The 16681-nt window shown below is 31.9% G+C and overlaps 1 protein-coding gene across 9 annotated transcripts in view; it reads right to left on the bottom strand.

The window, feature by feature from the left end:
• Positions 1–16681, bottom strand: part of LOC108974705 (tyrosine-protein kinase Src42A) — a 127819-nt gene that overhangs the window by 59013 nt on the left and 52125 nt on the right. For 3 of the 9 annotated variants that reach the window (XM_018942705.1, XM_018942708.1, XM_018942706.1), the window contains exon 2: positions 13358–13791. The exons of 5 other annotated variants lie outside the window; for them this stretch is intronic. The gene's annotated coding sequence lies outside the window, so the exon portion shown is untranslated. Of the gene's footprint in view, positions 1–13357; positions 13795–16681 lie in introns of all 9 variants that reach the window. One more of the 9 variants, XM_018942707.1, reaches the window with a different exon arrangement.

Below are 16681 nucleotides of genomic sequence, written 5' to 3'. Positions count from 1 at the left end.
AAATAAAAAATAAGGAAAAATTTTTCGAATTGTAATTTAAAAGTCTTCCTTAAAGATCATTTTTTGTTAGATATGTCATCATTTTAGACACTTTTTCTATTATCATTTCGCATGTGCGCATTACGCCCCAAGGACTAATTAACCACAAGTATTTAAGTATTCTTAACATTTCTTTTATTAGAATATATGAATTATACATATGTAGCTCGGTTTTTTCTGACTTCAGCAGTTTCGGGCTAATGCAATTGCTAATGGACTATTAGTGCATTAAGCTTCTTATTTTCAGCTATAAAATTCTGCAAAGAAGCAAATTTTATAGGCATTGCGAAAAATTGCAAAGAAAACTGGGGTCAAGGTATAAAAATTAAAAGAAAATCGTAAAATCAACCGATAAGGCTTCGGTGATATATCTGTTTGTGCATGATTTCAAGTAAAAAGAACAAAATATATTTGAAATTTTATATATCTCAAATCTTCTGCCAAAGATGTATAGCCTGACCATTAAAGCCTCGTCAAAAAATAAATTTTGAAAAAACTGAGTATATAAACGCTTCTGCTTTAAATATTTAAGAACACTTGAGGCAGTGCAGCAAGTATTTTAAGCGCAACTGTAGAGGTGTCTGTGTGTGTGATTGTACGCTTACGCTGCAAATAAAAGAAGCGGACTGGTCTCGTGAAGCTGCCAGTGAGCTGCAAGCAAAAAAGGCATGCCATGGTCATGAAAATATTTAATGCATTGCCATCAAGTAGGCCTTGAAAAACGCATCAAAAGATATAATGCAAAATATATAGACAATATATGCTATATAAGTAAGTATACCACACATATGTATATATAAAATTTAATAGATATTAACAGTTAATAAAACTAAGATGCTCTTCGGCATTAAACGAATTTAAAGTTGAACTATATATTAAAAAAAAAAAAATAAATAAATACATAAAGGGTTAAAGTTTGCTTGCTTTAAAAAAAAAAATGGCAAATTACAGGTGAATGGGAATACCGTAAAAGTTTGCCAAAATTCCAGCCCCCGAATACATACTTGTTCTGCGTTTTTGCTCAAAAATCGCTATCGGCAGCATCAATGAGAATGAGAAAGATGCTCAACGCACTCCTCACTGGCCTTTCATTTTCGTAGTAGTCGCACTAATAAATGAGTTTTCAAGGTTGAAATAAACAACTGTATTAAGGAAAAATAATAAAAGCTCATTTAATAAAGGGTAAAAATCACAAAACCGCTATTTAGCGAATACCAGCGATGAGTCACATAATTATCAGCGCTAAGAGGAGGCACAGACGATGTCAACGGCGAAAGAAGTATGTAGGTGCCAAATAAAACAAAAAAGCAACAATAATAATAAATAAAATATACAATTTTGCAAGCCAAGCGATTAGCTACGGCCGAGAACACATGTACTTATGTGTTTAACTGATGTGAATAGCGAGAATTGAGTAGTAAAAACAAAGCGGAGCTGTGTATGTGTCGGTAGAGGTAAGAGAGAAAACAAAGCAAGACAAGCACAGAAGAAGTATGAAAGGAGAATAATAATATGCAACATAAAAATTAAATAAAAAGCAAGAAAAATAAAAAAGTTAAACTGAAGACACAATCAATAAACATAAAAATAATTGCTCGTAGCACTTGAAAGTGATTTACAAAATAAGTTACTTAATATATGCACATAATAGTTTTTAATATAAAATATACAAAAAAGTGTCTGCAATACCGTAGGGAAGCAAATCTCACCCAAAGAGATAAAAGGAGGTGCAAATTGTAGCATTATTTGAAGTGCTCGGTTAAGGGAAAATAAAAAAAATCTCCAAAAAAAAAAAAAAAAAAAATTATCGGAAATTTGATTTATTTATTTTGATAATCAAAAATGCTGTATTTTCCCATTCTTGGCAGCGACAAAGTAAGCGATTGTTAGCGCGCAAATGACAGTAAAAACGAGTGTCAAAATGTCACAGCTATTTCTGATTTATTCGGACTTTACTCATACCAAAAATGTATCTTCTAACTATGTATGATAAAAAAACAAGAAAAGTCGATTAGATTAAAGATTAAATTCGTGCGTTGTGCCTTAAAACATCAAATAATTAAATATTTTCGTGCATTAAATAATCGCTGATTTCAATTAATCGATAACAGATCGCAATTCCCCGCTTCTTCTTCCTAAATACCACAATAAAATAGTAAAATTGCTTGCTTTTCCGTCCACACCTGATTAGGACAACACTTTTACGTAATTTATATCAGTTGGTTGTTCGATACGCATCTCTGCAAAACCTTGCGAAATGAAGCTAGGTATATCGACAACTGTATTAAATAAAAGCTTTTCAGATTATTGAAAATCCCAAGCTAAAAACAACGGAGTAAAATTTTTCAAAATATTCTTTACACGGTAACCGATAACTATACATAATATAAATATAAAAAATATAACACAATTTGCGCTTCTTCTTAATGTATAAATAACGTTCACTCGTTATTTTGAGTTCTTTTCAAGAGAAAGACTCATCCGTCAATAAGCTGATTTGATTCTAAGAAGCGAAAACGATACATATACCTGTCATAACTGACAAAAAGGCGAAATATTATTGCAGCCAGTTGGGTAGAGAATAAACATCAAACCAAAAAACAACCTGAAAAAATCCCCAGCTAAGAAAACAGCTGTTAAAAAAGCAAACAAATGACCTCAACCACAAAACAAATATATTAGAAGTTTGCAAATAATAAGAACTTGAAGAAAATATCGAAAGCAATAGAAAAATAATAATAATAATAACAAAAAAAGAACTGATTCACAAATTAGCAACGAAAAAAATAATATTAACTAAAATTTTGGCAATTTTTTGACAAACAGATTTTTGAACAAAATGCTTGCATTATGAAAAATATTTACAACTAAATGTTGCAAAAGCAATCAAGTATATACCCAAGCTTAAATTTGAAAGAAAAAACCGTCTACTGTTTTGTGTGTCTGGCGTTAGGAGCATTCGTCAGACAGCGAGCGGTCAGAGCGAGCAACTGGACACCTTCCCTTTTGCCAATCGTAGGCAAAGCGCTACAAAGTGTGTACTACGACCCACTTTGAACCGGTTTTTCGCAGATACATTTTTTTCTTCTTATTAATTACTGTTTGTTTGTTTTGTTTTTACTTTGCTCTTGGTTTCCTCACAGCATTTTTTCGGCTTACTGCTTTTGTAGCTTTTCTCAACACTCTGCCATTAAAGACCGCATAATAATAATCCCGTAGAAGCGAAGCGCGTTGTGAAGTGTGGTGTGCCGCGGTACACAATTTCGGTGTTCGGTTGATGGTTTGACAGCAAAGTCGATGACTCTGACAACTTCGAGCTGCTATGTAATAAATTACAAGCTCTATGCGGCAGCGTGAAAATTGAGTCATATTAAAAGTGATATTACTCGCCGCACGTGTCAAATGCGCTTTAAAGTGTAGGCAAAAAAAGTACTATGTGTTGAGCTTTATATTACAAAAGAGAAGATATTTATAAGCACAAGTTTATAGAATTTTTTATTTTTCTCGACGCTTAATAGTAATAAATTAAGATGAGATTCTAGCAGAAGTTTAGCAATTACAATTATAATCAAAAAAGTGCTTATAAAGCTTACATAATCACAGAAAAAATATTTTACAATATTTCTCAAGATATACATAAAGTTGTAATCATTGCTGCAGTAACCATTATTGTGGTAATCATTATTTTAGTAATCATTGTTATTATAATGAAAATTCAATATAAATAAGAAAATGAAGACCGATTGTCAACTAAACGCACCAGTAATGAAAAATACCGACCGAATTAATTGGAATCAAAAGATGTTGGATATGATATCCAACCTTTAGTATCACATGTGAGTAATTGCGTTCAATGTAGTTATTAATAAATGTTCAGTAATGCACTTAGCAAACAAAGTAATATTGGAAGTAATCATTACTAAATACGATTTGTTGTGATTACTAACTATTCTAAGCAATTCTAGATTTTAGGGTATTTAGCAGGTTAATAAATTACCCAAACACGATATTTTTAAATCTTTTTCGCTAAGCAAATTGCTGTGATTTCTTAGCTTCAGCGGATCTCCTGAGCCCTAGTAACAACTGCGCTATAAAATGTATAGCGTAATTAAAATATTATAAAACTTAAAAATATTTAAGCAACTACTTTCTCTAGCCAAGCTGAAAAAATAGTTGCTATAATTCAAATCCCGCCGGCCGATGCGTAGATTAAATCGATAAATGATTTGCAACTAATCAATACATATGTATGTAGGCACATACACACATAATAACAAAGCCAATGGCTGAGGCATGCTAAAATGTTAGAAATCCATTAAATTTGCAAAACAAAAAAAAAAAAAACAAAAAAAATTTAAATTAAAAAAAGTGGACGTCTAGTACGCAAAACCAGCGGTAGGTCCAAGATAAAGCTAAACACAAAGCATTGGTGTGCAAATTTCTGGCAAAAGCGTATGAACACTCCTCTATAAGCACACACATACACATGACTACAAAACAAGCAAATGAAACTTACAAAAAAAAATTATAAAAAAAAGTTTGCAACACCGAAAACTTAAACACAGCCGAGCCGAGCTGCGGCCAAGCGTACTGAAGCGTTACCGGCGGCGCGTAACCCCCGAAAAAGTAGTGAAACAACAACAAAACCAAAGCAACGAAAGAAAACGGCCACAACTAACCAAGGGACGGACCAAGCAACATAACTATCCAAGCATATAGCCACAAACAAATTTGCTTGTTGTTGTTGCTGGCTAGTAAAACATTTCAGCCATTAAAGTAGTAACAAGTGTATATAGCGTACATAACATACATACACATATGTATATTGCTATGTGTGTAAGTATATTTGCTGCCTTTGATTTGGGTCATTGCACAATGGTAACGAGACCAGACTAAATTTAGCATTAGCATTAGAGCAGCAAAAACAAAAACAACATGAGAAAACAATTGGCTCGAACATGGCCAGCGCACCACGAGCGCTGCAACCAACGATGATAGTGATGGCGATGATGATAATGATGATGATGATGATGATGTTGGTGATGAGGGTACGTCCACGCCGTGACGACGCTGCTGGCGATGTCAGCACCTTTGGAGTGGTCAGTTTTTGCGCGTCCACCAAATTAGGAGCGCTGTGATGGGTAGTAAAAGCGTTTTTTATGATGCCACGAGCGGCAGATTTAAAGCGCATTTATACAAGCGAATTTGCGCCAAAAGCCAATATTTTCGATTATTACTTCGCTTCGCTATTTTATTTTCGCAAGCGTTGCGAGTCAAGCAAACATTGCTCAGCGCTTAGTTGGGGGATAAAAATGCAAATGCAAATAGTTAGAGGAATCGAAAAGAAGCTGGCCGCACTGGGCTGGGCTGAAGAGCATGTGTACTGGCCACACTTTATAGGAAATCACTTTTTATATTGATTTCTGATTGAAATTTTTTTAGATTTTATGTCTCCCATTTATTTACTTGGTTAATGAAATGCAAAATAATGCAATAGATAGTCAGTAAGTGGGCAATGTGGACACAAATATGTAGGTTTGTTCGAACACATTCAGATATACATAGGTTTCAGGTAGGTATGCGCAGAGAAAACGAAAAATCGAAATTTTGCAAAATCATTTATGAAAAGATGCGATTTTATACAAATTTATGCAGGCTTTTGACATTCAAGTGGTTTCCTGAATAACTCAGAGGCGATTTTAGAAAATTTTTGGCGACGAAAAAATTGCTGCATTTTAAAAAGACTCGGCACATATTTGCTTAATTTCTCGGCACATGCTTCCTTTATTTCTTTGCAGGTAAAACATGTATATACATATGTATAAGTAGTAGCACATAAGCGCATTATTTAATTTTAAAGTCATAATCGACGCAATCAAGCTGTATACACATACACATGCATTTTTTAAGAAATAAATCAGCGTAATCAAAGCACGGCGCAGAAGGAAGCTGTTTCATGTATTTATGACTTTTGAGAGTTATTATCGCCAGCATTGCGTCTGCTGTGAGGCCTGTGAAACGCGTAAACAAGAAAGCAACAGCTGCATTTCGGCAATAATGCGAAATGTATGTATGTATTAGTGTGTGTGAAAGCAAGTGCAGCATGTGGAAGGCGTAACAATCGGCACTTGAATGATGAAGCTTAAACTCACGCCATTACAAAATGTTAATTATATGTTCGAGCAATGACGTACACAAAAAAAGTCAGTTATTCGGTTTTGAAAAATAATGGAAAATTAAAAAACGAAAAGCTGTTAACTTTCAGAATGATTGTGTCGTGCATATTAAAATCTGACGCTTTCCACGCGAGTGTTTTCATAACGGGAGTATTAGGCCAATAACTGACTTTGAGTGACTCATTTGTATTTAAATTTTGATTTATTTTAATGTTTTACAATATTTTATTTAATAATAGTTAAATGAGTGGCTGTATAATCGCAAAATAAAAATTATGATTGAAAATGCATGTGGTAATCATTACTGCGGTAATCACTTAAATAATAGAATCAAAGCTCTGAGTTAACTAAACAAGTTGATGTAATAATAATAGTAATTCACAAAATAATCGTCCCACCAATTATATTTATCAATTACTTAATAATAAAGTAATTTGCAGGGAATGACACAAAAATAGAATGCATCTTTTAGTAATTGACTAAAAATCGTGCATGCCGTAATGCAGAATGAAATGTGGTACCTATCACTAAGGCTCAAAACGCTGTAGTGGTCATAAAGATAAAAGTAATTGTAATCATTATTACTTGCGATAGGAAATTGGATTTTTGTGTTGAAAAAATTATGTTAAATAATTCTAGTTTTGAGTGAATATGTTACATTATGAAAAAATATTAAGTAATCATTACTTTTTATAAGTAATTAACTTAATATTAATAATAACAGTACTGTAATTTTAGGTTAAGAATATTTTATGGATACCAAAGCAATTTCCAAGGAATTAATTGTAAAACATAATTACTTTTAGTAATTGGCAAGTAATGGCGTGTGCTGTAATGTAATTATTTTACGTGAAGTGTGCTCCTTTTTATTAGGGTATAAAAAGCATCAACAGTCATAAAGCAAATAAAGTAAAAGTAATTGTAATCATTACTGCTTACGCTAGGTAATTAAATTTATTGTGATTACAAAATTATGTAAAATTTTAGGTTAAAATGAATTTGTTAAATAAAAAAATATGTAATCAGTACTACTTACGAGTAAGTAATTGACTTTGGATTACTATTTAACTTTACATTACTAGTAATGTAATTTTAGGTTAAGAAAATTTTATGAATACCAAAGAAATTTCGATGGAATCACACATGTACATATATGAATAATAACTTTAAGCAATTGGCAACTAATACTGTATGCCGTGATGTAATTATGGCTATTATTATTCTATCACTACGACTGTACATAAACAGCAACACCAGTCATAAAGCAAATAAAGTGAAAGCAATTGTAATCATTACTTAAAATGTAATTACTTCTGTTTAATTACGAAATGATGTTAAATAATTAGATTTTAGCAAATTTGTTAGATTAAGTATAATAATTAAAGAACCATTGAATAAAAAAAAAATATTGTTCGATTAGTGATTAAGATTACTAACTGCAGTCCTGTTTTTGTAGGTCAATAATACTTAATAGACTACGTAACTACGTTTTCATGTTCACCAATTAATTTCAAGCAATAAATTTGTGCAATAATTATTTATAATTTATTTATTATTTACAAATTCAAGTTTATAATAAATTATGAATTTATTTCTGCCTTAAAGATAATTTTTATAAATATGTTTGATGATAAGTGATAAACAACATGTATTTTGGTATTTGCAACTAATATAGAAAGTTTAATGAATTAGATATGGTTACTAATTGTACGCAGACAAGGGACTGTAATTATTGTTTGCAATAATTTATAAAACTATAGACTGATATAAAAATTTTAAACTAATTTTGTTTGGAAAGTATATACGTATATTTAAGGGTATTTGACAGTTTGAATAAAATTTGAAGTAATTGTATTTACTACAGTTTAATATAAAATCATCAGGCCGACATGCGAACACAGAAATTACGTTCGATTACTAAAAGTAATTGTAATGTTTATTGACGATAATTGCAGGATTCTAAATAATTAGTTCAAAAATTGCTTACGGATAAGAAATACTTGGATGTACATATTTAAATATGAAATACGTTTGACAGCTTATTATACAGTAATCCAGATGACAGGAGACAAAAAAATGCGTTTGATTACTAAAAGTATTTGCAAGTATTTGTCAAGGTAATTAAGCAGATTTCGTGAGTACAAAAAAGTAATTTTGTTGGCATGGAGACACATAAATAACGTTCGATTTTTAAAAGTAATTAGAAGTATTGGTCATGGTAATTAGGCAAAATTTCAAGATTACACAAATTTAAGTTCAATTACTAATTACGAATAAGAATTACATAGATGTATTTAGAAATTAATTAGATTCGAATGCGTCATGGTATGACTTAAATAATAATTAATTTAGTACCTAGGAAATTTGCTGAAAAATCTATACTGGCACATTTATAATGATTATACCATAAATTTAAAGAAGTTCGCTGATTCTAACTTCACTTAACAAATTCTTCAGCTATAATTTTCGACTAAGCCACAAATAACCATATTGCTTTCAATATTATAAGCTATAAGATGGCTCGAGAAATAATGCGAATTACCCAAAAAACGCATACTCAACTCTTTCGGTATTTATATATTATTTCTATAGAAAACCCACTTTTCAAAGATCACCTTAAAACTTTTCAGCAGCATATATGGAAATTGCTGGCACACACCTTTTGAGTGCAGCTGAATACACAGCGCATACAAGCACCCATACATATACAGATACAAATTATACAATTTAATTGTTTTGACAATTTATGACAGCAACAACGCTTACACTTTCGCGCTCTGACTCACACCCATTACCACGCCAATGGTTTGAATTGTGATACAATTAAACCAAAATAATAATAAATAGAAAAAAATAATGAAAAGAAAACACATTTAAATAGCGTATGCAAATATGCATACGCTGAGCAAAAAAGTGCGATTTGTGCGCTATCAAATGTGTAGCGTTATTTCGCGTGTGTAAAAAAGTAGTTGCAAATTGCAATTATGATCCGAAACAAAAACGAAACGAAAGAATAAAAGCATGAATTATGTAAAAAATAAAAATTGAAAACAAAAAAACGCCGGAAAATTAGACAGCTGCGTCTATTTGGAGAGTAGGCTTTGGGCAGCAACAACAAACTGCCGCTTTGCAGCGCGAAGTGTGCAAAAATGTGCTAAAAAGTGCAAAGAACAAATATTTAGGGCAAGTCACGTACACATAGATAAGTGCTCATAATGCGAAAATGAAAACTTTTGTTTTCAACAAATTGCATTAATGCGTCTCCAACACTTATATAAGCACATAGTTACGCGATAATGCAAAAAACCAAACCGCTAAAACGTTAAGGTACTCAGCAGGTGTGTCAACATGTGAGTGGAGGCCGTATTGCGCCTAAGTGGATTAGCAGAATTAGATTACATTGGCAGCGTAGAAAAAAATACGAGAACTATAGTAAATAAGCGGCTGTGTGTAGCATTGAAACGGTATTAGGAATTCGTAGGGCTAGATAAGTACAAATAAATTACATACATTACTTGTTTATGTAAGTTTGACGAACGCGCTTCTGTGAATGGACCTGTAATTAAAGGCCAAACAGCCGCGCTAAGAAAACAAACCTTCGGCGTTGCGAAGAAAAACAGTAAACACCAACAATGTGGAGACTTTTTCATATAGCAGTATATGTGAGGCTGTTGAACCGCACTTTAGTAATTAATAGTAAAAAAAATAAATACCTAACGAATAAATATGCCGTTCATTATTTTGAAATTATTAGATTTATTGTGGAAATGTGACGACAGACGAAGAGACAATCATGTTTCATTTAACCACTAAATATTTAAATAAATAATTATAATTATAGTGACAAGCTTTAAAGTTTTTAAGTAAATATTTTTAATAATAATTTATTAATTTATTTATTTATTCAAATTTTCTTTGTAAATAAAAGATTTGATAGATTCACGTGCAGCTCAGTTTTAATCCCTTGCAAAAGCTGAAATAACTAGTTTGTCAGAAAATATTACCGGAATAAAGTTTAAATACTTCAACCTTCAACCTTGTAAGTTACAACTGCTCATACCGTTGTTTTCGACTATAAATTATGACATTCAAGTTTAGGTATTAATACACAATAGGTACAAAAAATCAGTCCTTTGAAATTATTCTCTAAAATAAACAACGACAACATAAATTATTATCTTATCTTCCTTCTTATCTTCCTTACAGATCCACAAAGCTCAGGCCATGTCTTCTGGTTCGCTGTAGATAAGATTACCGAGTTGTTTCAGCCGCAGTCTTGTAAAAGCTGGGCAATGAAGGAATGTTTCCACCTCAGCCTCATCCATACAACTTTGACAACCAGCGGCCGACGAGACTTTAAACACAATTGAAGTCCATTGGTGCAGTCCTAAAACGGAAAGTACCAATGGCGATCCAACTCAGTCCCATTTCGATGTGAGTGGGGCAAGTGGCACCTCTGGCTGACTTCTCAGTGCAACTATCAATCATCTTCACTTTAACTTTCTCAATTATGCTTCAAAGCCTTTTGTAGTTTAATACTAGAATCATAAAAGGTTTCAGTCAGAACCTTAATAGCGAAAATCAAAATATTTTACTAATTGCCTAAATTAAGCTTCTGTTAGAAGCGACTATTAAGATTTTTCATACTCTGTAAATTTGCAAACGACTTTATACCATGGGTATATATCAAAATAGTTTAACTCGTGATCATCTGTTTCGTTCGATTCTTTAAAGAGAACCTTATTTGAGTCAATCTGTGGTCATATGCTTCATTGGATACTCTAAACGGAATCTCAATTGAGTCAATGAACAGATTCCCCACTATAAACACATACAATATTACATATCTATCATTCTCTTAGCAATGCTTTCGGTTGACAATTTGCTAATTGACTCAATTAAAGAGTTGTTCTATTAATTGAGTCAGGTGTAAAAAGGGAAGATATAATGAAATTATAGTTGCTTTCACTTTAAATCAAATAAACAAGCAAAAAACATTAATACTTGATGCACCGAAGCTAGAAATCATACAGTCCGATAAAAAAAAATTTGTTCGGAGCTTGTACCGCTGACTAAGGTAGAAGTCCATGCCAAATTTCGTGAAGATACCATGCCAAATAAAATAGTTCACCATAGAAGAACGGAGAGTCAATATGGAAGCTATATTATATAAGTTAGAGTAGTCCAATATCGGCGGATCCTACAAATGAGTAGCTTTCCGAAGATATGTCAAAAATATAGGGGCAAGGCCCAGCTCGTCACGCTTAATATAGAATGTTCAGAGTATAAAAATTCCTCAATTACTCTGATAAGCTAGGTTTTGAGTAACAGTAGAAATCAGTTATGATAACAAAGGAGCAAACATAATATTAAAACTTAATAGAAGTACTTTGGAAATATTTGATATTTATGTAATAGCACTTCCCTTTCAGTCTTTATATATGAATTCAACAAAACATAAACTTGTTATTTTCAAAAAATTATTTCTATAACTCAAGTCCACTATTGGAAAATTATAAAAAGTATTCGGCAAGTTATGCCATAGAACGCATAACCGCATTCCTGGTTATATAATTTCCACTTTTGGCACTTTTTGCTCATCCACTTGCTGAAAGTTACAAAACCCGCGCATTGCATAATCCAGAACCGCAGCAAAAAATTCCTATGTATGAACATATTTGCATACGAAGAGGTAATGTAAGGCCTTATTGGCCCGAATGCCAATTCTAAAAATGCGTTTAGTCACGAAATTATAATAATTTGCCTATTCTCCACAACTGAAAGCGGTAAGCGGTACAAATGGTTGCGTATTGGAATTCAATCGGACCGAGGGGCTACAAGTACGCATACATGCACACATACTAACATATGCAAGGCGAACATGGCCTTTGAACGGTTCTAGCAACAAAGCCCAAAGCGCGTTTGGTGACAAGTGCACACACATACAAAGGCACACATAGGTGTACACAGTTGCATGTCAAGAATAATAAGAAGAAATTGTTAAAGCAACGCGTCAAGCAAAAGGAACTAACAGTGTGGGTGTGTGGGTAAATAAAGAAAAATATATTAGATATAAAAGACAATAACAAAAGGACAAAAAATATACATAAACTTGACTTTTCGTATTTGATGAAATACAGTTAGTATTCAAATGAGCAAGTGGAGAAAATAACTGAAGGTAAGACAAAATAAAAAATATTTACAAAAGAGATTATATGTAAGTATGTATGTATGTGTATGGACTACTATATGTATATACGCATGTGTACCAACATTAAACCGCATTTTGAATGATTGAAATTCTAACGGTAACAGCTCATGTCTTTGGCATCGTAAAACAGCTGGCAGGCAGCAGAACTCGCAGTCATATTAGTAGTCACCGACTTTTTTTCTGTTTTTCGATAACAAGCAGCGTTTTTTTATGGAATGAGGCAGAGTGGCTACCCCGCCAAACAGGCTGGCAGTAACCGGTCTTCTAACAACAACGTCAATGCTGTGTGTGGTGAATGAATTTGTGTGACAGATGAGTGTGTGCGTGATGTATAAAAATTTATAATTGTGTGAATAAAAAATAAAAAATATAACATATAAAGAAATGTATAAAATTTGCAAACAACAAACGACGAACGGCACGAAGCAGCAAAGAAAATAGAAAGTTCTGTTGACAGTTTTTATGTCAGCAGCAGCGCGCACGCAATTGAGTTGCTGAGTTATTGCACAAAAAGAAAATTTAAGCAATAAAACTTAATGTTAAACAGAAAAGGACATAGCTGGACCTATAAGCAATTTTAATGCTCTCTGCTGCTTTTTTATTTTTTATTGTTTATATTTATTGTATTTCATAATTTTTTTTTTGTTATTTTTTTTTTTTGTTATTTTAATGTAAATTTAATTATTTATATTTATTACATTCAACAAAAATTTTTCTGTAATTTCTCTACTTTTCTATTTATTACTATTTTTTTTTTTGCAAATTAATGCTGCTTGTGCGGCTGCATAAAAAATTCAATAGACTTTTTGTTAATTTCTACTTTGTTTATTATTTTCTTTCTTTTTTCATTTTTTTCAGCTTCAAGAAGCAAAGAGCGCTTGAGACATTGCTCAAGACACTGCTCTGGCTACAATGAATGCATAATAATTACCTGTTGAAATGTTGTTGTTGTGCAGCTTTTTCTTGTTATTGCTGCTGGCTTGCAGGCTGCTGTGGTGACATTGAAGTATTGTTCCACAGACGATTAATGTTGCTGTAGTCGCAGAATTTTAAAATAATTTTCACTTACAAAATTTGCAATGTTTTATTAAGCGCTTATGTTATTGTTAGTGTTGTGGTTATTTTTTATTTTATTTAATTTTTTTTTTTGTTTTTTTTGCTTTTCTGCTCAGTATTTGATTAGTATGTATTTTAATACAATTATTTTCATTTTCGTTTGCGCGTGAATTCGCTGTATTTTCACTATTTCACTGTTTGTTTTACGCTTTTGCAACATTTGTTTATAAACATTTAATGGCGAATATGTTGCGGCAGTTTGTTGCACTGCATGAAATGGCACAAGTTACTTGTATTTTGTGGGGTTTTCTGCTTGCGAAAGGAAAAATTGCGAAAATTTTACTTTTCATTTGCATGTATTTGGCGCTATTTACTAAGTGCAATGCACATATATACTGCTGGCAATACATATAAATATACGTTCACAGCGATACATATGCATGTATATCTCTTTTATTTCGTGCCAGTTTTGCAATTATTTTGCTGACTTGCTTTGCTGCACTTCTTTGTACGCTCATTTACTAGCTTATTTATTGTTTATTGTTTGTGTAATTTATTATTATTCTTTTAAGTTTCATTTTATATTATTTTTCTTGTATCTGCTTCGCTTGCTTGTCTTCGCTGCCTCACAGTTTAACACATTCTTAAGGCAAAGTAATGGAATGATTGTTGTGTGCCATGAATTACACAGCTTACAAATATGTGGTGTGCAGCAAATGCAGTTGTTGTGTTGGCTGTGTGTGTGAGTGGAAAACACATCCGTACATATGCTATTCACATATATATATAATATTTTTAAACAAAGCGCAATATTTGTTATAATACAATTTTGTCTGAGTGACTGACTGGCTGTCGAAATGGGTGACTAAGTGGTGGGTTTGATAGTTGAACTATGGTAGCAGTCCTGCATGAAAGTAAGGACCTACAGTTTTTTATGGTTGACAGCTTTAAATTGATGTCCTGGCATGGTTAAGCACAGTATTTAAAATTTCTTTCCCATATCTGTATCATTTTATCCTATCCTTAATAAAAAGGAATATTTACAAAAATTTAGTTTAAATATTTTTCGGATTTTCTTTTTTCAAAAATTTCGTTTTCATTTGTTCACAAAAATCTGAAAAATATTTTTGGAAACATTTTTAAATGGGTTTCCCACATAACTTTTTACTTTTCTTATAAAAAAAAATGTATTTTTTAATAATATTAAATTACATTTTGAAGAAAAGATTCTAGGTAGAAAATTCGCTTTTATTAACTGAAACTTTTTAACTGAAACAAATAAGATTTGAACTTAAACACAATTGTCTTTCAATCATCTTCAAACCGACATACATATATAATAAAAACTATCCTAAATAGGAATATAAAATTATTTTGAGGTGTATATTGAGATGTTAATGATAACAAATTATATTCCATACAAAATTGAGATTTGAGGAAAAATTTTGTAGAAATTAGCTAAAAATTTCATAACAAATATTTCTGCTTCTTTCCGCTCACACAATTCCTACAGGGAACAATCAATGGCAGCATCGTTGCATACCAATACAGCAACAATTCATATTCGCAAGTTTGTGAATGGATATTTCCATACCCACAAACAGATAACATAAACATATATAAACACAGTATCTCGCGTGCGCTTTGGCAACAATTCTCCAATTCTCCAATTCTTGCTGAGCCCGGGTTCAATTGTTAGCTAACACGAAACAAGCAAGCAAATGTTTGACTGTTTGCTGGTGTGAGGGCTGAACCGACAACACGATCTACGACGAACGAGCAGGCGGTGCGCAGTGTTGGCCGGCAAAGTGAGTTCTGCACCGCATGTTACAATAACAACAAGACGCTGTTGGAGCGCTGGCTCAGCGACACAACACTGGAAACGCTGGGTAAACGCTGATTTGCGAGCTTTGCGTGTGGAAGTCAGCTTTGCATGCTGCGAACGTAAAGCAAATAAAAGCAGAGAAAATGTTAAAACAAATGCGCCTGACAGACAACCACGGTGGCCCTTGGTAACAGCGTGCAACAAGCGAGAAATATTTGCTTTGCAATTGTCTTTTTGTGCAGTTTTAAAGATTTTTTGTTTGGGGCTGTGCAAAAAAGGAGCATGCAGACAAATTTGGTGGGTGCAAAGATCAAGCGTTCGTTATTTGTAATGAAGATTAAATGTGTGATGAAGGCATTTATGACTAATATATAAGGAAAACACATTAAAAGCAAAGTAAATTTTGTACAAAATATATGAAAAGTAAGCGGAAATTATATTAAACCGCGCTAAATATCATAATTATTTATTGAAAATGCAACGAAAATGTGCAAAAACAATTTTAGTATCGAATTTGAAAACCAATTTTGCACAAAGCAAATTATTTTGCGACTGTTGCTTTGTTATTTTGACGATCACTGAGTCAAACACAAAACTGGTTGCTTCACGAAATGCAGTAAACACAAAAGCCAAACAAAATTTGCTCATGTATATTCAAGTTTATGCATGTATGTACTGTACATGTACTGTTTTCATATAAAAATTAAGTTTAAGAGCCATTTATGTTTATCACACATACGAAGGCGATGGAACGTTAGGCATTATGTAAAGTAAAAGTTTAAAATAACTATAAATAGCAAATGTGGAGATAAATATAGAAAATATAGACAAAGAAACGAAAAAAATTTAATTAAAAATAAATGAAGAAATATCAATAGAAGAAATAAATGAAAAATTAAAACGAAAAAATTATAATAGATTAAAAGAAATATCAATAGGAATAAATGAAAAAAGGCGTAAAAAATATAATCATAAATATTAAAAAAAAAATTAAAAATAATAAAAAACTAAAAAAATAATAAGAAGTTAAATAAAAGCATACTCAAAAGCATTTCAATAACTTTAGCTTTAAAACAAAACATTTAATAAGCAAAAATTATCTATGCAAAAATGCAGATTTCAGCATTGCTATAACCAGAAAAATATCATCAATGACAATAAAAGCTGTATAATTTCAGTTAAATGAAATGGTTTTACTAAAAATAGTATGGGATTTGCTCAAAACCTCTGGGGTGACTAAGATAAACATGAACTAGTATTATTAAACATTATTATTAACAAATGCTTTTTTTTTTAAATTTATTTTCGACAAAAAACAAAATTTAAGTAAAAAAAAGTATCTTAAATTTAACGAAAAGTTAAAAAAGGTAAACA

The sequence above is a fragment of the Bactrocera latifrons genome, unplaced genomic scaffold (assembly GCF_001853355.1).
Source record: "Bactrocera latifrons isolate USDA-ARS-PBARC rearing strain unplaced genomic scaffold, ASM185335v1 scaffold_58, whole genome shotgun sequence".
NCBI lineage: Eukaryota > Metazoa > Arthropoda > Insecta > Diptera > Tephritidae > Bactrocera > Bactrocera latifrons.
Note: the sequence above shows the minus strand (reverse complement) of the source record. Positions and strands in the feature narration are given on the sequence as shown.